A 22,813-nucleotide genomic window follows, 5' to 3' on the forward strand; every position below is an offset into this window, starting at 1 on the left:
TTGAAGGTTGGACTTGAAATACATCCACAGGTACACCTCCAATTGACTCAAATGATGTCAATTAGCCTATCAGAAGCTTCTAAAGCCATGACATCATTTTCTGGAATTTTCCAAGCTGTTCAAAGTCACAGTCAACTTAGTGTATGTTATCTTCTGACCCACTGGAATTGTGATACAGTGAATTCTAAGTGAAATAATCTGTCTGTAAACAATTGTTGGAAAAATTACTTGTGTCATGCACAAAGTAGATGTCCTAACCGACTTGCCAAAACTATAGTTTGTTAACAAGAAATGTATGGAGTGGTTGAAAAACGAGTTTTAATGACTCCAACCTAAGTGTATGTAAACTTCCGACTTCAACTGTATATGTAAGGTCCTTAAGTCAAGCAGTGAATTTCAAACACAGATTCAACCACAAAGCCCAGGGAGGTTTTCCAATGCCTTGGAAAGGGCACCTATATTAATTAAACTTTGGGTGGTGTATCAATGCACCCAGTTACTACAGAGATACAAGCATCCTTCCTACTTCAGTTACCGTAGAGCAGGTATTCCCAAACTGGGGTTCGTGCAATGCCGTCGGGGGTACGCCAAATAAAAATGTGATTCACATAAACATTTCAAAAAGATTAAAATATATCATTTTTATTTTTTAATTCACATTTTCAAGCAGTCCATTTAGTAAGGCCTGCGTCAATAGACACATACCAGCTCTACTGGTAGTACTGCTACTACCAGCAGTACTACACCTCACCTGTCGATGACACGTTGTTCTGCTTCCACGAGCACATCCAATGCTAGCATCAGTAATTCTGTATTTGTTGTTAGCCCAACTAGCATGAACGCTGACAGTTGTGAATCTCATGCAGCCGAAGAGCTACTGCCCCCTTACCCGGGAAAGCACTGAACAACGGACAAGGACGTTGGACCATCGAAGAGGCGCAAATATGATGAGAACTGCATTGATTTGGGGTTCACTGATATTGGGAGTAGTACCTTTCCTCAGCCACAGTGTGTTATATGTGCAAAAGTACTATCTCACAACTCGATGAAACCTTAACTCTTGCGCAAACATTTTAGAAACAAAACATGCCAATTTGAAAAATAAGCCACAGGAGTTTTTTGAGTGAGAATTAAGACGACTTTCGAGTAGTAAGACATGTATAAAAGCAACAGATACCATTAATAAGAAGGGTCTAAAAGCGTCGTATATGGTGAGCTACCGAGTGGCTAGGACAGGCAAGCCCCACACTATTGTGGAGGACTTAATTCTTCCTGCTGCCGTGGATATGGCTGGGACAATGCTGGGGGAAAAGGCCAAAAAAACTATACAGACAAGTGATTACTTCATCAAGCTAACACTCTTTCACGACGCATCAGTGACATGGCAGGAGATGTTTTGAAACAATTACTGCTTTGCATACAAGCCAGTGAATTCTATGCGTTACACCTGGATGAGTCAACAGACGTGGCGGTCCTGGTATATGCCCATTACGTTTATGGGGGGTCAAATAACATTTTACATTTACATTTTAGTCATTTAGCAGACGCTCTTATCCAGAGCGACTTACATTAGTGAATGCATACATTTCATATAATTATTTTCCTGTGCTGGCCCCCCGTGGGAATCGAACCCACAACCCCTGGCATTGCAAACACCATGCTCTACCAACTGAGCTACAGGGAAGGCTAATAACAAAGACATCCTCTTCTGCAAACCACTGGAAACCAGGACAACAGGAGAGGATATTTTTAAAGTACTGGGCAGCTTTGTGACATCAAATGGACTTTGGTGGTCAAGATGTGTTGGTATCTGTACTGATGGCGCAAAAGCCATGACAGGGAGACATAGTGGAGTGGTAACAGTCGTGCAGTTTCTCCCGACGCCACTTGGGTACACTGCAGCATCCACCGAGTGGCTCTTGCTGCCAAGGGAATGCCTGACAGCTTGAAATATGTTTTGGACGCTACAGTGACAATGGTTAACTTTGTTAAAGCAAGGCCCCTGAACTCTCTTGTATTTTCTGCACTATGCAATGATATGGGCAGCGACCATGTAACACTTTTACAACATACAGAAGTGCGCTGGTTATCTAGGGGCAAAGTATTGACACGCTTTTTTAATTGAGAGACAAGCTTAAAGTTTTCTTTACTGACCATAATGTTCACTTGTCATTTCATTCTCATCTGAATGATCTGAATCTAGGATATCAGGGACTCTCCTCAACTATATATAATGTGCGGGACAACATTCTGGCTATTATTAAGAAGTTGGAGCTCTTTTCTGTCTGCATTAACAAGGACAACACACAGGTCTTTCTATCATTGTATGATTTTATTTGTGTGCAAATGAACTCAAGCTTATGGACAATGTCAAATGTGATATAGCGAAGCACCTGAGTGAGTTGGGTGCGCTATTATGCAGGAACTTTCCAGAAATGGATGACACAAACAACCGGATTCATTATCCCTTTCATGCCCTGCCACCAGTCCACTTACCGATATCTGAACAAGAGAGCCTCATCAAAATTGCAACAAGCGGTTCTGTGAAAATTTTATTTAATCAGAAGCTACTGCCAGATTTCTGGATTGGGCTGCACTCAGAGTATCCTGCCTTGGCAAATCGCACTGTTAAGACACTGATGCCCTTTGCAACCACATACCTATGTAAGAGTGGATTCTTGGCCCTCACTAGCAAGAAAACTAAATACAGGCAGACTGTGTGGAAAATGATTTAAGACTGAGACTCTCTCCAATACAACCCAACATTGCAGTTATGAGCATCCTTTCAAGCACACCCTTCTCATTAACTTGTGGTGAGTTATTCACAATTTTTGATGAACAAATAAGGTTTTATATGTAAGATGGTTAAATAAAGAGTAAAATTATTGATTATTATTATAATAATATTATTATTTGTGCCCTGGTCCTAATAAGAGCTTTTTGTCGCTTCCCATGAGCCGGGTTGTGACAAAAACTCACACTCAGTCTTATGTTTAATAAACACATTGTATAGTGTGTGTGGCAGGCTTACAATGATGGCAAAAAAACAACATTTGAGAGTGCATTGACCCTGGTGCTAAAGGGGGTACGCAGCTGGAGGTTGAATGCTTGAAGGGGTACGGGACTATAAAAAGTTTGGGAACCACTGCCGTAGAGGAAGGAAACCGGTCAGGGATTTCACCATGAGGTCAATGGTGACTTTAAAACAGTTACAGAGTTTAGTGGCTGTGATAGGAGAAAACCGACGATAGATCAACAACATTGTAGTTACTCCACAATACTAACCTAATTGACTGCGTGAAAAGTACAAATGTAGTAAATAAATTAACTTTATGTCCTGAATACAAAGTGTTATGTTTGGGGCAAATTCAATATAACACAGCTGAGTACCACTCTTCATATTTTCAAGCATAGTGGTGGCTGTATCGTGTTATGGGTATGCTTGTAATCGTTAAGGACTGGGGAATTTTTAGGGATAAAAAAAAGAAACAGAATGGAGCTCAGCACAGGCTAAATCCCAGAGGAAAACCTGGTTCAGTTTGCCTTCCACCAGACACTGGGAGATTAATTTACTTTTCAGCAGGACAATAACCTAAAACATAAGGCCAAATTTACACTTTAGCTGCTTACCAAGAAGACTGTGAATGTTCCTGAGTGGGCGAGTTACAGTTTTTACTTAAATCTACTTGAAAATGTATGGCAAGACCTGGAAATGGTTGTCTAGCAATTAGCAACAACCAATTTGACAGAGCTTGAAGAATTTTGAAAAGAATAATGGACAAATGCTGTACAATCCAGGTGTGAAAAGCTGACTTTGAAAAAGCTTGTAGCACCAGAAAAGGCGAGGGCGGGTGAACTAGCTAAACCCCTCCCATTTTCCCGTGTCCGCTCAACCCTCATTCAAAACAGATCACAGCTGTTGCAAAGCACACCGCCTTTAGGAGCTTCTGAAATCTGCTGCCACAACGAAACGAGTGTTTCACCCGAAAAGAGGGACCTGGCACCCATCTCAGTGTGGTGAGTGTTCTATGTCTGTTTTCGTAAGCTACTTTAGGTGTAGCAGCTTCCCTGAATCTAAATCATTTGCGCGGAAGATTAGCTAACGTTAGCAACTGGACTAACGTAAGATTTATATTTTGAAGGTTAAAGTAAAGAGTTTTGAGTTGAATAGTAGTATCTGTCGCAGTAAGTAACTAACTAGCTAGTTCTCGCCCTCAATGTCTTATACAATGTTAGCGTGTGTCTTGTCACACAGTAGTCAACGTTTTTTTTGTTGCCAAGTTCGCTAGCTAGCCTGTGACCTAACTAGTTAGCAACCGCCATCTAATCTCGTTGCAATTTGTGCTTTGTAGGTTAGCCAGTTCGCTTGTTAACGGTGATTTGCGCGTGTTGTCCCCGGCGTGCTGTTAGCGGTTAGCTAATGACCACTGAAACGGCCTCGTAGCTTTGCTCGGGACTCAGAACCCGCCCAGATCCGGGGAGGGTATTGGGTGGGGCGTTCGTTGGGGTTTTATTCACACCCTTGGATTTAAGCATGAAAACTAGTTATCGTTTTATTTGTTGTTCACACCTGCTACGTTAGGTTACTGCTGTGGGAGGATAGTCTGAAAAGCCACAACACTTTGTTTAGGGCGATGCAAAGGCCTTTAGTTTATACACGTGTAAGAATCATCAACCTAGTCAGACAGCCGTTCCAATACGAATTGATTAATATTTAATGGCGGGTTGGCATCAACATCGTGGTGTCTGCCTCTATTGGTAGAATATGTCGGCATCAGTGTTTCTCTCGATAGCTAGCACTACAGCAATGTACCAGTTAAAAAGCATGACCGTGGGTCAATATAATTGATTCCAAAGGGTGATAGTGTTCGTTGGCTAATTAATATATTATTTGTAATGCACAGTCAAGGACATCTTATGTCCCACATCATTAGCTATATGAGCCATGTTTCAATGTTGCCTTAATTATATTTATATATTGCTAGCCAATAGTCACTCTGGCTGGGCAAAGCCAGGGAGACTACATAGCAACACATTTCAGTCAAGCCTATGCAGGCCAAATTCCGTTTACCCAGTAATAACCATGCCATCATCTACTCGCATTTTCATCGAAAAGGACCCATGTGCACCAACATATGGATTTCGTAGTAGCATATCAAATTGGGTGTCAAATGAAGGCTAAATCTATATTACTGGGAAATGAAGATGTAGATGGATTATTACAAAAAATCTATCATTATTAAAGACTTGATTTCTGGATAAACAGACACAGAAGGGTTTTCAGAAAAGATTGACCAGAACGCCTTAAGGTATCAAAACATTATGTTAATGTAAAGACCCCTGCCTATCATTATCAGCACTTTAATTTTTTTTTTTTTTTTTTAGAAGTTGTTTATCTGATGTAAATTTAGGAAATATTCCCTTGTACCTTTTAATTCTGTTACCAAAAACCCACATCTTTAAGATCATTTCTCATTTCTCTCCCTCATGAGGAAGAGGAGGAGGATAATGACATTTCAGAAGTAACAAGAAATGGTTAGTGATTTTAGTTAGTGATTTTACTTAATTATATGAATTAAGTGATTAAAACTCATAATTCCATTACTGGTAACAAAAATATTAATGGATTTACTGCAACTGAATTGGTTACATTGGGAAATCATAATAGTCACAAACCATAGTTGGGTCACTTGCAACTGTCCTCCCTTCCACTGGCATACTGTTATGTTCCTCATAACGGTTGTCTTTCTGTTGTCTGGTGGTCAAACGAGTAGTTTTAAAACAGTCTGGACAACCCCTTCTCTCTCACGCTCCAGTTAATGTCACCTCTCCCAGCTCTTACTGACACTTATCCATGAGCCCCCTTTCCATTTGCTTTAACCAGCATCACCCAACTGACGTCGAAAAGTACTTCAAATTTGGTCAGTCCACTCTGGCTGTGATGTTAATGTCCACAGACAGACCAGACTGGACCAAATCTGTACCTGTCATAGACGTATGTTTCACAAGTTTGGACAGCAGAGCCTCTACTGCTGTGCTATATTGTACTACGCTGTATGTTATTGTGCTCTGCTGTGATGTCCAAACTTGTGAAATATGACATTTCTATCCATAATTATGCATTTCTGTGTAGCACAGATCAGGAACCCATGATGTAATTCCATTAACGGGTGTAAATCCACTTCACTTACACTTAAGTAAGCATTTCACCGTTATGTTGTTTATGAAGCATGTGACATACAATTTGATTTGTAGTTCAATAACCAAAAGGTTATTTTCAAACTCAAGCTGCCATGTCATTGCTGACACCTCTTTTTTTCTGCAGACATCTTTGAATCTGAATTCAAAGATATTTTAAGAAAGTGTTTGGATAACGTGGTCGCATAAAAACCTGAGCGAGATTTTACCGTAATTTCATTACCAAAATGTTCAACTGCACAGTTCTTCTACTAAATTAGTTTTTGTACATTTATTTGTGTGGGGAAAGGAGTGGTCATGTTAGAGTTCAGAAATCTGCATTTTAAACCTTTTCACCTGCATTTTATATTGAAATTCAAGTGTTTTCTTTTGCTTCAATAGAGTAATCAGGGGCATGCAACTATACTTTTCCTTGACAGAAAATACATTTTGTGCAACACATTTGGCAGAAAAAAATCTTCATTCATTGGGCTCCCAAGTGGCGCAGCGGTGTAAGCCACTGCATCTCAGTGCAAGAGGCATCACTACAGACCCTGGTTGTAGACTGTATCACAACAGGCCAAGATTGGGAGTCCCATAGGGCAGCACACAATTGGCCCAGCGTTGTCCGGGTTAGGGTTTGGCTGCGGTTGGTCGTCATTGTAAATAAGAATTTGTTCTCAACTGACTTGCCTAGTTTAAATAAAGGTTAAAAAAATTAATTAATCAGATGACCACAGAAGTGAATGTTACTTGGCCAGCAGCCACACAAGTAAATGGGCCTACAATAAAAAAGCATGGTCTTTTTTCCAAGAACGATGTATGGTCATCATTTCTGTTTATCATAGAAAGAATGTAGCCAGATACATTTCCTAACTTAGTCTTTCCATTTACCAGAGAAAAGTAGACTGCACTGAGAAAAGTAGTGGAGAAAGTAGCAACACAGCGCTCTGACTGATCTGCTGATAGAATGCCCTTTCCTGAATTCTCATCAGTGGAGGAGTGAAACTGAAACGCAGTATTAATCTGAGCAGAAATTACAATAAGAATGATTTTAGATCTGCTTTTACAAAATGCAGCAAGATATTTCTTATGCAATTTATGTTTCTACGTGAAACGTGACCCCTGATGATAATAATTTGGTATATTCTTATTTGTCTGGTTTGACACATTTTACTAATGTATATGATACATGTGTGAAATGGAAATGTATTTCTTGCTTATCCCAAGTCCCCCTGAGACACCATTAGGGAGTGGGGTCACGGCCAAGGTCAGCCATTATCAAAGGCGACCCTTGAGCAAGTGGGCTTGCTCGTCGGCACATCAACAGATTGTTCACCTTGTCGGCTCTGGGATTCGAACTAGCAACCTTTCGGTTACTGGCCCAACACTAACCGCTAGGCTACCTGCTGACCCCCGTTTACAGTAACAATAGAGTAGACAAACTGTGTTAGATGAGTAAAGGGTTTGTGTAAAGATGGATAATGTCCTTTAGGCCACACCATGTTAAATAGCCCACCTGCTAAAGTGTTCACTGTATATAAAAAATGAAGACGTGCAGTTAAACAGTGTTCCACTCCCTGGGTAAGGATAGAGTTGTTTGGTGTGAGGCTGAGGTTTGGTCTCAAATATGAAAAATAAAAATCCAACTTTTGATCAAAGTGAATGAGATGTTGGTTGTTTACAGAAGAAGTGATCCAAAGTTCCCGTATCTTTGAGAGACAATCAGAATGGGCTTTAATATTCTCCTGTTTGTTTCTGCTCCCATTAACGAGAGCGTCAAACTGAATGTCGTGATAGTTTGTTAACACAACAGAGTGAGCATCTGGCAGAAGGCTAATCCACAGTTACTGTGCTGCTGCCCGCAGGACTGTTTGCCAGATGCCATTCTGTTTCTATCTGTAATTATAAGTGTTGGTTTGACACAGGATTATTACTGCTAAAGCTTTCTGTTTTGCTGGCCAGTGCTGGTCTCATGCAGAAGGTGGCTGCTATATAGTGTACTCTGTGTACAGTATAGTCAGAGCAGACACATTGGTCGCACTCAGAGATTTGATCAAGCTTAGTAAATTAAAGTTTCACCGGAATCTCTTTATCTTGCGTCAGTGTCTAATCATTTAAACGGACTTGTTTGCTTGAATTGGTCTTTTTCCGATCACATTTTTGCACACTACAGTGTGCGTGCTACAAGACGTGCATCAGACTCAGATGTCTGCGCCCTGGTTTGTCTCAGGTTTCTGGGTTTTGTCCCTTGTCGGAGGGACTTTCTCAAGTACTTTACGTGTCCTCCTGGTCCATGTGTGTCTGTCTGTGTCTCTGTATTGGTATTTTAAATTAAGATGGAGGCTGGCTTGCCTATGATGGCTTTAGCCCAATCATCTCTTGTGACTAAATGGTAATAGTGATGATAAAGAATCAGTCAGCCAGGGAGAAGGTAGAGTCCATCCTGATCCTGTATTCTCTACCCGGCAGTGCGACTGACTGTAGATGGGTTAGTGGACAACATCACAAACGATGCACACTTTTCAACGGGGCAGTAGTCCATGAGTTGTTGTGATTCTGGATGACCAGATGGCAACAAACAGTACTTTCACCTAGTTCTTGATACCAACTGTGACTGTATTTGAGACCAACTGTGACTGTATTTGAGACAAGTGCACATTTTGACTTAATATAGTTTACATGTTGTCAACAATCTAAGCCAACCCTGTCTATCTTGCCCCGTAGTTTTGCGAGTGTTTGGTTTTGTTGCTAAACAACCAATCTGTCTATTGGCTGGGGACGGGGCAGCCTTATGAGACTGACTAGACACATTGCAGAGTAGGCATACAGATGACTGACTGAAGACATTAGGGGTATCTTCATCCTACTCAGTCTTTTCCTTCTGGCCTGTGTCATTTAGTCTAACTAGACCCATCGGTCCAACAGCAGAAGGTTTCTCTCGCTATCTCTCCGCCTTCGTCTGTCTATTCCACTGATTGACGCTGCCTGTCCCTCCCGTCGCCCAAGTAACGTCTGGTGTCAGGTAAAGACAGAGAACTCACAAAGCACCTCTCTTGTTTCCTTGTGATCCTACAATGTTCCATCATGTCACTTTAAACCCCGTCTTGGGTTTTGGACTATTCATATCTGTGGGAGACTGGGAGGTTGTGTGACTGGGTGTCTGATGGTGCTGGCTGCCTACTGAAGTGGGTGTCTGTATTGATAACGCCTGACTGAATGAAGGGGTGTGTGTGCGTGCAAATGTGTGGACCGGAATGTGTCACTGTGATAGCAGAAGGTCTGTTCTGTGCCCATGCCCCGTGGTCGTGGGCCCATGGGGTCCTGTACCAGTCTGTCTGCCAGCTTAGCCGTTGGGCTGTCACTCAGGAGTATGTCTGTATCGACTTTCACTTCCAGATATCACAGTAGGGTGGGGACTAATCCCGGTTTACATTGAGCAATGACAGACCAGTCTTTGAGCAAGTAGGATAGTCTGTCGGCTTTGGTGAAGAGCCCAGGGTACTAGCGTCCTTCCTACGTCAGCAAGACAAAGGAGCTGATCGTGGACTACAGGAAACGTAAGGGTGAGCGCACCCCCATCAATGGAGCTGTGGGTCAAGAGCTTGAAGTTCCTCGGCGTCCACATCACTAAGCAATTAACATGGTCCACACAGTTGTGAAGTGAGCACGACAGCTCCTCTTCCTTCTCAGGAGGCTGAAAAGATTTGGCATGGCCCCTCAGATCCTCAAAGTTCTACAGCTGCACCATTGAGATCATCTTGCCTGGCTGCATTACAGCCTGGTACGGATACTGCGAGGCACCCGACCGCAAGGCTCTATAGAGGGTGGTGAGTACAGCCCACTACATCACTGGGGCAGAGCTCCCTGCCATCCCGGACCTCTATATCAGGCTGTCAGAGGAAGGCCCAAAAAATTCTCAGACGCCAGCCACCCAAGGCATAGACTGTTCTCTCTGCTACCGCACGGCAACGATACCGATGCACCAAGTCTGGAACCAACAGGACCCTGAACAGCTTCTACTTCCAAGCCATAAGACTGCTAAATAGCTAATCAAATGTCTACCTGCTGCTGCCTTATCTATCCTGTTGCTTAGTCACTTTAACCCTACATATGTACATACTGTACAGTGCCTTCAGAAAGTATTCACATCTCTTGACTTATTCCACATTTGTTTGTGTTACAGCATGCATTAAAAATTTGATTCAATTGAGATTTTGTCACTGGCCTACACACAATACCCAATAATGTCAAAGTGGATTTTATTATTATTATTTTTTAAATGTTTACAAATGAAAAGCTTAAATGTCTTAAGTCATGTATTTAACCCCTTTTGTTATGGCAAGCCTAAGTAATTTCAGGATTACAAATTTGCTTAAATCACATAATGGGTTGCATGACTCACTTTTTGCAAAGTTTTTTTTTAATGAGTATCTCATGTCTGAACCCAGGGCCTAAAATGTATATATTGTTTTGGTCCTCCAGCCCCTGTAGCATGTAGATAAAAAATAATATATTTTTCACACTAAATATAGTTGGAGCCATAATTACATTAAAAAACACGTTTTTAAATAAGATGACCATGTTTTGTAATGTTTCTAAAACAATGTGGTGTATTGATCAATGACATTTTTTGTTGTTGTTGTGACCTGAGTCTTAATCAAAAATATCAGAGACCACATGTTCAGCTTCCTCTAAGTGTGGGAGGTTACCGTGTGTGACTTGGGATCTGACTAGGTCGTCTCCTTCGCTATCAGTTGAAGGAGCAGACTCAAACTAATGTTGGAAAAACAATAGAGCTTGTGAACCTAACAGTCTCACTTTGTAGACTACTGAGTAAATTATACCACCTTTTATGCCTGTGCATGCGCAGCGCCTCCAAAAATGTATCCATCAGCACTTCACTCATTGCACACAGCTCCCCTGTGCGAGGTGGGATATAGGATTTGTATTTCTTCGTGCAATTAGCATCTATGAAACAAAACAGCAGAAATACTTTGAAAACAGCTGTGCTCATACTTTTGACTTTATATTTACAAATGTAATATTTGCTCTGTGCAGCCTTGCAAATTGACCACTGGCTGTTGAAATGGACATTCTTAACCGCCCCCTCCTGTACTCCCAATTCACTCATGACTGCATGGCCAGGCATGACTCCAACACCATTTCAGTTTGCTGATGACACAACAGTGGTAGTAGGCCTGATCAACGACGAGACGGCATATAGGGAGGTCAGAAACCTGGCTGTGTGGTGCAAGGACAACAACCTCTCCCTCAACGTGATCAAGACAAAGGAGATGATTGGGGACTACAGGAAAAGGAGGACCGAGCACGCCCCCATTTTCATTGATGGGGCTGCAGTGGAGCAGGTTGAGAGCTTCAAGTTCGTTGGTGTCCACATCACCAACAAACCAACATAGTCCAAGCACACCAAGACAGTCGTGAAGAAGGCATGACAAAACCTATTCCCCCTCAGGAGACTGAAAATATTTGGCATGTGTCCTCAGATCCTCAAGGTTCTACAGCTGCACCATCGAAAGTATCCTGACTGGTTGCATCACTGCCTGGTATGGCAACTGCTGGGCCTCCGACCGCAAGGCACTACAGAGGGTAGTGCGTGCATGCTAGTACATCTGGGACAGAGCTTCTTACAATTCAGGACCTCTATACCAGGCGGTGTCAGAGGAAGGCCATACAAATTGTCAAAGACTCCTGCCACCCTAGTCATAGACTGTTCTCTCTGCTACGGCACGGCAAGAGGCTAACCGGTGCCCCCGCACATTCGCTCTGTACCTGTACCCCCAGTACATAGCCTTGCTATTGTTATTTTACTGCTGCTCTTTAATTATTTTTCCTTTTTTTCCCCCTTATTTTTTCCTTATCTAATTTATACTTTGCATATTTTTCATAACTGCATTGTTGGTTAAGGGCTTGTAAGTAAGCATTTCACTGTAAGGTCTACACCGGTTGTATTTGACGCATGTGACAATTTGATTTTGATACCTAAATTGACCTGTATTTGGCGGGTATTAATTTTATGCCCTGTCTGTACCCCACACAAACAATTGTATGTAAGGTTGAACAGTGAATTTCAAACACAGATTCGAACAGGGAGGTTTTCCAATGCCTTGCAAAGAAGGGCACCTATTAGAACACACATTGAATATCCCTTTGAGCATGGTGAAATTGTTAAGTACACTTTGGATGGTGTATCAATGCACCCAATCACAACAAAGATGCAAGCATCCTTCCTAACTCTGCCAGAGAAGGAGGAAACCGCTCAGGGATTTACCATGAGGCCAATGGTGACTTTAAAATAGTCACATGGCTCTTATAGGAACACTTAGGGATGGCTCAACATTGTAGATGCACCACAATACTAACCTAAATGACAGTGTAAAAATGAAGCCTGTGCAGAAGGAAAAACAAAAAACACGCAATCATTTGAACTTTGTCCTGAATACAAAGCATTATGTTTGGGGCGAATACAACACATCACTGAGTACCACTCTTAATATTTTCAAGCATGGTGGTAAATGCATCATGTTATGGGTATGCTTGTCATCGGCAATGACTAGGGATTTATTTGTTATTTTTATATATATTAAATAAATAAATGGAATGGAGCCAAGCACAGGCAAAAGAAAGGTCAGCATTTTCAGCAGGACAATAACTTAAAACACAAAGCCAAATATACCATGGAGTCTTAGTAAGCAACAACATTGAATGTTCATGAGTGGCCTAGTTACAGTTTTGACTTAAATCGGCTTGAATATCTATGGCAAGACTTGAAAATGTGTGTCGATCAACAACCAACTTGACAGCGCTTGAAGAATTTGAAAAAGAATGTGCAAATATTGTTCAATCCAGGTGTGCGAAACTCTTAGACTTAGCCAGAAACTCAACACTGCAAAGGTGATTCTAACATGTATTGAATATTTATGTGAATTGGAGATGTCTATTTCATTTGCACACAAAAAAACTAACATATTTTCACTTTGTCATTATTTTGTGTGTGTGGATGGGTCAGAAAATCTATTTAATCCATTTAGAATTCAGTCTGTAACACAACAAAATGTGGAATGCAAAGTGGTATGAATACTTTCTGAAGGCACCGTAGCTACCTCTATTACCTCGTACCCTGACATACCTAGGCGTCTGGTTAGACTGTAAACTCTCCTTCCATACTCATATTAAGCACCTCCAATCCAAAATTAAGTTTAGAATCTGCTTCCTATTTCGCAACAAAGCATCCTTCACTCATGCTGCCAAACATACCCTCGTAAAACTGACTATCCTACCGATCCTTGACTTTGGCGATGTCATTTACAAAATAGCCTCCAACACTACTCAGCAAACTGGATGCAGTCCATCAGTGCCATCTGTTTTGTCATCAAAGCCCCATATACTACCCACCACTGCGACCTGTATGCTCTCGTTGGCTGGTCCTCGCTACATATTCGTCGCCAAACCCACTGACTCCAGGTCATCTATAAGGCGGAGCTTTACCTAGCAAATACTTATCTCAGCTCACTGGTCCCCATTGTGACACCCACCTGTAGCACACGCTCCAGCAGGTATATTTCACTGGTCATCCCCAAAGCCAACACCTCCTTTGGCCGCCTTTCCTTCCAGTTCTCTGCTGCCAATGACTGGAACGAATTGCAAAATTCACTGAAGCTGGAGACTCATATCTCCCTCACTAACTTTAAGCATCAGCTGTCAGAGCAGCTTACCGATAGCTGCAGCTCTACACAGCCCATCTGTAAATGGCCCATCCAACTACCTACCTCATTCCGTTTTTGTTTTTCTGCTCTTTTGCTCACCAGTATTTCTACTTGCACATCTATCACTCCAGTGTTAATTGCTAAATTGTAATTACTTCGCCACTATGGCCTATATGTATTGCCTTACACTCCTTACTTCATTTGCACACAGTGTATACAGATTTTTCTATTGTATTATTGACTGTGCGTTTGTTTTGCCTATGTGTAACTCTGTTACATAACCCTGTATATAGCCATGTTATTTTTTTTTACTTGTCATTGCTATTCGTTATTTACTTACAACCTCATGCTAATCTCATTATCCTACGTTAGCTTAACTGTCCCCAATTTTAGTTTTTAATTCGGGGCCGATAGACAAGTTCCTTACTTTCTTCCACTTGCCTCATCTGTTTTTGTGGTAATGCTGCAATTACAGTATAGGCTTAATGCCAATCATGTTTTGACAAATATATAATGGAGGATAATTAATATTAACGTCTAAAGGCTTTATTCTGTCGCACTGTTCGTTCAGATGGGTGAGAAAAGCCTGTGCCTGTTGCGCACCACAACATCACTGCAGTCTACATTTTGCAACTATTTAACCGTAAACGTAATTGTTAAAAAACCTGGCTGTTCTTAGCCATATTCCTACCATAGGAATGCAGAGGGAATTATTTTATAAACCCTTCCTCATATGCCATTGAAACCAGTAGGTTATTTCTCTCATGTCCTATTGGTTTTCAAATAACTTTTTCATTGTCCAGCAGCCGTGGACACAATCTTAGTCATATTAGCCAGTTGTTGCATCCATGTCAGTTGTTGCATCTGTATCTTCCCTCATTCTAAAGGATATTTTTTTCGCCAATTGCATTTGGGAACATTTGCATGTATAGCCTACTGCGGCGCATACGTTCACTGCTTATGTGAAGAAGTAATAATTCATGAACATTTTTAAGCTAAACCTTCAGCTCTGTTGCAGAAGCCTCATTGGTTTTAAAAGTATTGTTGATGTACAGTGGTTGTATGAATTTGGAATCTATCATCCCGCAACTGTCCCAGAGTCTGTTTTGGATTATTTATTTCTGACACAGAATGACGAGCTGACCAATAGATAATGTTGGGTAACTATGGGGAATAGTAGCTTGACATGGGCTAATGCTCTTTCTATTCTCTACTCATCTTGTTGGCAGAGAAAAAGTAAATGTGACCAATTCTTCTAACTTCTTCAATATGCGCCTCGGAATTTGATGAGGACATGCACTGTTGCATCCCTGAAGTATCGGTCTTCACTTGTAGGCCTTCTTCGGAGCTGCGACGCCTCAGGACACGATCACATGACGGGCATTGGCTAATAAGAATTGAGATCTGGGAGAGCCATTTGAGTGATGGGTGCTTCGGAGCAGGGCGATTGGCAGCCGGGAGAAGAGAATTATAATTATTATATTCAGTCCAAAGACGTAATGGCCACTTTGGCTGCAAGGCATGGATTTTCTTTATTTTTATGGGCACTACTGCCGTGGGGAATTTCGAGGCCAGGTAAGTAATCATTTCACTGTTAGTCTACACAGCATGTAACAAATAACTATTTTATTTGTGTAGAAATGAACCTGGGTTTAAACATTTATTTTCCCCCAAAGAGAACCAAACCAGGAATACTACTCCTGTGTCTTTATCATTAGAGACACTCTTGGCTTGCCCAGATTTCCCTTTTAGATCCTCTGCTTACCCTGTGAGTGAAGTGCACTGGAAGCTCTTTTCTCCAGATTCTCTTTGTTGTACTACTCTACTCAGCCTCCCTGGCCTGTGTAGGAGGGGTCAGTTTATAACATTAATGTGTGTGCTCTGTCTAGATTATCTTCACACCTCAAAAAGCACAGACACACAGTTGGGAGGGGACCTGACCAAGATGTTGTGTAACATGTTTTACATCCTGATGGGCACATGTCTAGCAAGGGACTCTCCAGGGACCCGTGATGCCACAGTCCACACAGAGGAGAACAACACTTTGTTCACACTAAAGACCAATGGGTGGAAGTATAACAATCACTTTACTGGGCATTACTTACTCACTGCACTGACCTCAGCCTGGGCTCTGAAACGCAGACCACCGTGAAAACCCCCAGTGGGAGAAAAAACACTTGGGATTGAAAACAGTTTAGCTTACTCCTGTATTGACACTTTAATCCCCCTCCTTCTAGAACCCATGAAGGCCTTACCTTGGGTAGTAACCACCCAGCCCTCTGTCACCCTGCAGTGATGAGGCCTGTTGTGTGTCTGGTCCCTGTGGCTCGACTCAGCCCTGCTGGCCTGTCTGGGTGAGCTGAGCTGTTAGCTGGTTGTGTCATGGAAAGCTGTGAACTTGGTCCAGAGCCCTGAGAGAGGATCATCAGATAAAAGCTCACTGTCTGCCCTATAGAGCCAAGCAGGACGCACGCATGTGTACACACTACACTTTATCCTCTTCTTCCCTTTTGCTATCCTCTCAGGTTTACTATGGGCCTGTGATTTTGAAGAAAACGTGCAGGTTAAATAGACACCACCTCTTTCCCCACCTCTGTTCCTTCCCACGCTTTCTATCTGCCTGTTGGGTATAGACATGCAGTGAATGTTGATGGTGTGTCAAACTTGAGATGACCTATGTGTCACTGAGATTCATTCTGAATGGAGGGAGACGAGATGGCAGACGTGTCTATCACAGGCATGACCACTGCGTGTGTGAGTGCTTCCTTTACAACTGAGGCAGGTTTGGACATGCTCTTCCACTTTCTCAGAGAGGAACATTTTCTGGAAGTTTCTTTAGTATCCTTTTTTATTCCTTTTCTATTTTGCCATATTTTTAACCGAGTTTCACAGAAGTTCTGAACCTACAGTGCATTCAGAAAGTATTCAGACCCCTTGACTTTATCCACATTTTGTTGCAGTCTCATTTTCAAATGGATTTAAAATGAAGATCTACATTATTCTACACACAACCCCATTATGACAAAGTGAAAACAGGTTTTTATTTATTTTGTTGCACATTTTATTAATAATAAAAATAAATTATTTACATAAGTATTCAGACTGTTTACTATGAGACTTGAAATTGAGCTCAGGTGCATCTTGTTTCCATTGATCATCCTTGATGTTTCTACAACTTGATTGGAGTCCACCTGTGGTAAATTCAATTGATTGGACATGATTTGGAAGGGCACAGACCTGTCTATATAAGATCCCACAGTTGACAGTGCATGTCAGAGCAAAACCAAGCCACGAGGTCGAAGGAATTTTCCGTAGAGTTCCGAGACAGGATTGTGTCGAAGCACAGATCTGGGGAATGGTACCAAAACATTTCTGCAGCATTGACGGTACCCAAGAGCACAGTGGCCTCCATCATTCTTAAATGGAAGAAGTTTGGATACACCAAGACTCTTCCTAGAGCTGGCCGCCCGGCCAAATTGAGCAATCGGGGTGAGAAGGGGCTTGGTCAGGGAGGTGACCATGAACCCGGTGGTCACTGACAGAGCTTCAGAGTTCCTCTGTGGAGATGGGAGAACCTTCCAGAAGGACAACCATCTCTGCAGCACTCCACCAATCAGGCCAGATGGAAGCCTCTCAGTAAAAGGCATATGAAAGCCCTCTTGGAGTTTGCCAAAAGGCACCTAAAGGACTGACCATGAGAAACAGGAATTCTAAAAACCTGTTTTTGCTTTGTCACAATGGGGTATTGAGTGTAGATTGATGAGGGGTGGAAAAATGTTAATTATTTTAGAATACGGCTGTAAAAAAATGTGGAAAGAGGCAAGGGGTCTGAATACTTTCCGAATGCATTGTATGTACATTTTACGTTAGTTATCCTCTCTAGGGTAGGTGGCACCAAATCGTCCCACCTACGTAACAGCCTGTGGCGCGTTATTCAAATGCCTTAGAAATGCTATTACTTCAATTTCTTAAACATATGACTATTTTACACCATTTTAAAGACGAGACTCTCGTTAATCTAACCACACTGTCAGATTTCAAAAAGGCTTTACAACGAAAGCAAAACATTAGATTATGTCAGCAGAGTACCCAGCCAGAAATAATCAGACACCCATTTTTCAAGCTAGCATATAATGTCACATAAACCCAAACCACAGCTAAATGTAGCACTAACCTTTGATCTTCATCAGATGACAACCCTAGGACATTATGTTATACAATACATGCATGTTTTGTTCAATCAAGTTCATATTTATATCAAAAACCAGCTTTTTACATTAGCATGTGACTAGCATGTGACTAGCATTCCCACCGAACACTGCCGGTGAATTTACTAAATTACTCACGATAAACGTTCACAAAAAGCATAACAATTATTTTAAGAATTACAGATACAGAACTCCTCTATGCACTCGATATGTCTGATTTTAAAATAGCTTTTCAGTGAAAGCACATTTTGCAATATTCTCAGTAGATAGCCCGGCATCACAGGGCTAGCTATTTAGACACCCAGCAAGTTTAGCACTCATCAAAGTCAGATTTACTATAAGAAAAATGTTATTACCTTTGCTGTCTTCGTCAGAATGCACTCCCAGGACTTCTACTTCAATAACAAATGTTGGTTTGGTCCCAAATAATCCATCGTTATATCCAAATAGCGGTGTTTTGTTCGTGCGTTCAAGACGCTATCCGAAAGGATAAATAAGGGTGACGAGCATGGCGCAATTCGTGACCAAAAAATTCTAAATATTCCATTACCGTACTTCGAAGCATGTCAACCGCTGTTTAAAATCAATTTTTATGCCATTTTTCTCAAAAAAGCGATAATATTCCGACCGGGAATCTGCGTTTAGGTAAACAGACGAAAGAAAATAAAGCATGGGGTCGACTCGGGCCCGCACCTAAGCCCATAGTACTCTGATCGGCCACTTGCCAAAAGCGATAATGTGTTTCAGCCAGAGGCTGCCTCGATATCGTTCAGCTTTTCCCCGGGCTCTGAGAGCCTATGGGAGCCGTAGGAAGTGTCACGTTATAGCAAAGATCCTCAGTCTTCAATAAAAAGAGCCAAGATGAAACACAACTTGTCAGACAGGCCACTTCCTGCATGGAATCTTCTCAGGTTTTGGCCTGCCATATGAGTTCTGTTATACTCACAGACACCATTCAAACAGTTTTAGAAACTTTAGGGTGTTTTCTAACCAAAGGCAATAATTATATGCATATTCTAGTTACTGGGCAGGAGTAGTAACCAGATTAAATCGGGTACGTTTTTTTTTTTATCCGGCCGTGTCAATACTGCCCCCTAGCCATAACAGGTTATCTTGTTTTTAATCCCACCCTTCAGCTCCACTCAACCCCTCCCATCTACAGTGGGGAGAACAAGTATTTGATACACTGCCGATTTTTGCAGGTTTTCCTACTTACAAAGCATGTAGAGGTCTGTAATTTTTATCATAGGTACACTTCAACTGTGAGAAACGGAATCTAAAACAGAAATCCAGAAAATCACATTGTATGACGTAAGTATTTGATGCATCCAGAAAAGCAGAACTTAATATTTGGTACAGAAACCTGTGTTTGCAATTACAGAGATCATACGTTTCCTGTAGTTCTTGACCAGGTCAGCACACACTGCAGCAGGGATTTTGGCCCACTCCTCCATACAGACATTCTCCAGATCCTTCAGGTTTCGGGGCTGTCGCTGGGCAATATGGACTTTCAGCTCCCTCCAAAGATGTTCTTTTGGGTTCAGGTCTGGAGACTGGCTAGGCCACTCCAGGACCTTGAGATGCTTCTTACGGAGCCACTCCTTAGTTGCCCTGGCTCTGTGTTTCGGGTTATTGTCATGCTGGAAGACCCAGCCACAACCCATCTTCAATGCTCTTACTGAGGGAAGGAGGTTGTTGGCCAAGATCTCGCAATACATGGCCCCATCCATCCTCAATACGGTGCAGTCGTCCTGTCCCCTTTGCAGAAAAGCATCCCCAAAGAATGATGTTTCCACCTCCATGCTTCACGGTTGGGATGGTGTTCTTGGGGTTGTACTCATCCTTCTTCTTCCTCCAAACACGGCGAGTGGAGTTTAGACCCAAAAGCTCTATTTTTGTCTCATCAGACCACATAACCTTCTCCCATTCCTCCTCTGGATCATCCAGATGGTCATTGGCAAACTTCAGACGGGCCTGGACATGCGCTGACTTGAGCAGGGGGACCTTGCGTGCGCTGCAGGATTTTAATCCATGACAGCGTAGTGTGTTACTAATGGTTTTCTTTGAGACTGTGGTCCCAGCTCTCTTCAGGTCATTGACCAGGTCCTGCCGTGTAGTTCTGGGCTGATCCTTCACCTTCCTCATGATCATTGATGCCCCACGAGGTGAGATCTTGCATGGAGCCCCAGACCGAGGGTGATTGACCGTCATCTTGAACTTCTTCCATTTTCTAATAATTGCGCCAACAGTTGTTGCCTTCTCACCAAGCTGCTTGCCTATTGTCTTGTAGCCCATCCCAGCCTTGTGCAGGTCTACAATTTTATCCCTGATGTCCTTACACAGCTCTCTGGTCTTGGCCATTGTGGAGAGGTTGGAGTCTGTTTGAGTGTGTGGACAGGTAACGAGTTCAAACAGGTGCAGTTAATACAGGTAATGAGTGGAGAACAGGAGGGCTTCTTAAAGAAAAACTAACAGGTCTGTGAGAGCTGGAATTCTGACTGGTTGGTAGGTGATCAAATACTTATGTCATGCAATAAAATGCAAATTAATTACTTAAAAATCATACAATGTGATTTTTCTGGATTTTTGTTTTAGATTCCGTCTCTCACAGTTGAAGTGTACCTATGATAAAGATTACAGACCTCTACATGCTTTGTAAGTAGGAAAACCTACAAAATCGGCAGTGTATCAAATACTTGTAATCCCCAATGTATCTCTGAACACCATTTTTATTTTATTTCTGTTTGCCAAATATTTTTCAACTTCTTTAGTTTCCTTTGTGTGAAAGTGGGAGGGGATGCCGGGAGACACTGGTGGAAACAATGCCTTGCCTATTTAAAACATTTTTCAATAGAAATTAATGTTTGGAAGGCCATGCATCCTGTATGTACTTGTCTTCTGTGAGGAGGAAAATACATGAATACTGTGTTCGTGTGGCCGCTGGCCATGTTGCTCTGTAGGAGAGGGGGCCCAGAGAGGTTTGAGCAGCTCTTTCAGGGAGGGAGAGAGAGTGAGGGGATGAGAGGTGTGTAGCGGTTGAAGAGATGCAGCTGTTTGTTCAGGCCGCAGCTGTTGCTCCTCTTCCATTAGACAGTGGCTCTTACACACACACACACACACACTCTCTGACAGAAGCGTACAATGTAACATTGTTCTGTTCTTTGTGGGAAAGAAGAAAGGATCAATCCATCATGACTGTGTGATGGAAAAATAACAGCCCATATATACTGCCTCCCTCTGCTCTGCCTGCTTTTATTCCAATGAGAGGGGACTACTGCTCTCGTTCCTCTTCCTGTTCTCCCCTTTTCTCAGAGGTTTTATACAGATCCTCTTTCATCTGTGTGAGCATGCATGAGCATTTGGGTGTCAGGCTTTGTTCCTTTCCAGCGTGCAATGTGCACTCTGACCCAGTGAACTCTGAGAGCAAACACTTGTGTGTGTCTGTGTTCCTCTCCACTGACCAGCTTATTATTATAATAATACCCCTTTCATACACAGACCCAAATCCCAGTCATTTACCATGCCTGCTTCTTTTTTGTTGTTGGTATATCTGAAAAAGGGGTCGGGGGTAAAAAAACATGGCAAATGAAAAGCCACCTAAAGACCTAGTCATGATTCCTTCATTTTCAGACTTGTAGCCAGAATTCAGGTATCGGGTCTGTGAATGGTTCTCTGCTTTTTTTTTTTTTTGCAGGTAAATTCATTAACCATTCCATTGTTAACACCTCCCTAATTTAAAATGCAAAAAGCCCAATTTGCCAGTTATACACTGATATGGATAAAATAAGTATATCTGCAAGAAAGTGGTAAATAAAGGGGTCATTAACATTGCCTTAGGTTCTTCACAGGTAATATACCTCATCTGTCTGAAATGGGTATAGACATGGCCAGGCTAAACCATGTGGACAGTGCTGCTCCGCGGGTGTCCATTCTACCCATCGGTGAACTTCGCAGGAGTCTCCTCACCTCCCCCACTGTGTTTAAGCTGTAACAGGAACTCATCCATGTTGTGTGTGCTAGAGATGGAGGCCCTACTGCAGCTTTGTTATCCAATGAAATTGTTTTTGTCACATGCTTTGTAAACAACAGGTGAAGACTAATAGTGAAATACTTATAGGCTGACCACACCGCTCACGTTACGTGCGCGATGGTTGCAAAATAAATGTATAAATCCATGTTATTCAATTATTGCACCCACACTGCTCGCGCGTGCCAACGAGCGTCTGCGTTGCCAAGGGCTAAAATAGAAGCCATTCCTATTTCTGACGCAGATCACGCTGCAAGTCCTGCCTCTCCCATCTCCTCATTGGTTTATAGAAGCAGGTACCCACGTGCCATCTCCTCATTGATTATACCCACGTGGGTGATTTGAAAGATGAACTGTTTTGCCGGTCGTCGTGGTAATACTATGAAAGTTTAGAAGCCGATCACCATATAAGTTCAACGATGAAAAAGCCTGGAAGGAGGAGAGATGACTAGAAACGATTCGGTTGACTGTTGTGTGGATTAATTGTCGAAGTAGAGGACCTTGTTAATTTCTGGTAAAATAAAAACTCAATGTTTATATCCCAGGACAAATTAGCTAGCAAGTGCAAGCTAAATTGCAATGCATTTTTTTTATGCTTTCCGACCTGTCCCCAAATTAATGTACCTTTTCCAACAATTAAGATCAATTGATATAGTGAGACGAGGAATAAATAC

The 22,813-nt window shown here is 42.1% G+C and overlaps 1 protein-coding gene across 3 annotated transcripts in view; it reads left to right on the top strand.

Moving 5' to 3' along the window:
- Positions 1-3,860: 3,860 nt before the first annotated feature.
- Positions 3,861-22,813, top strand: part of ralgps2 (Ral GEF with PH domain and SH3 binding motif 2) — a 146,063-nt gene continuing 127,110 nt past the window's right edge. For all 3 annotated transcript variants that reach the window (XM_014216814.3, XM_014216816.3, XM_014216817.3), the window contains exon 1: positions 3,861-4,017. The gene's annotated coding sequence lies outside the window, so the exon portion shown is untranslated. The remainder of the gene's footprint in view (positions 4,018-22,813) is intronic.

Source organism: Salmo salar, chromosome 10 (assembly GCF_965601325.2).
Source record: "Salmo salar chromosome 10, fSalSal1, whole genome shotgun sequence".
Lineage (NCBI taxonomy): Eukaryota > Metazoa > Chordata > Actinopteri > Salmoniformes > Salmonidae > Salmo > Salmo salar.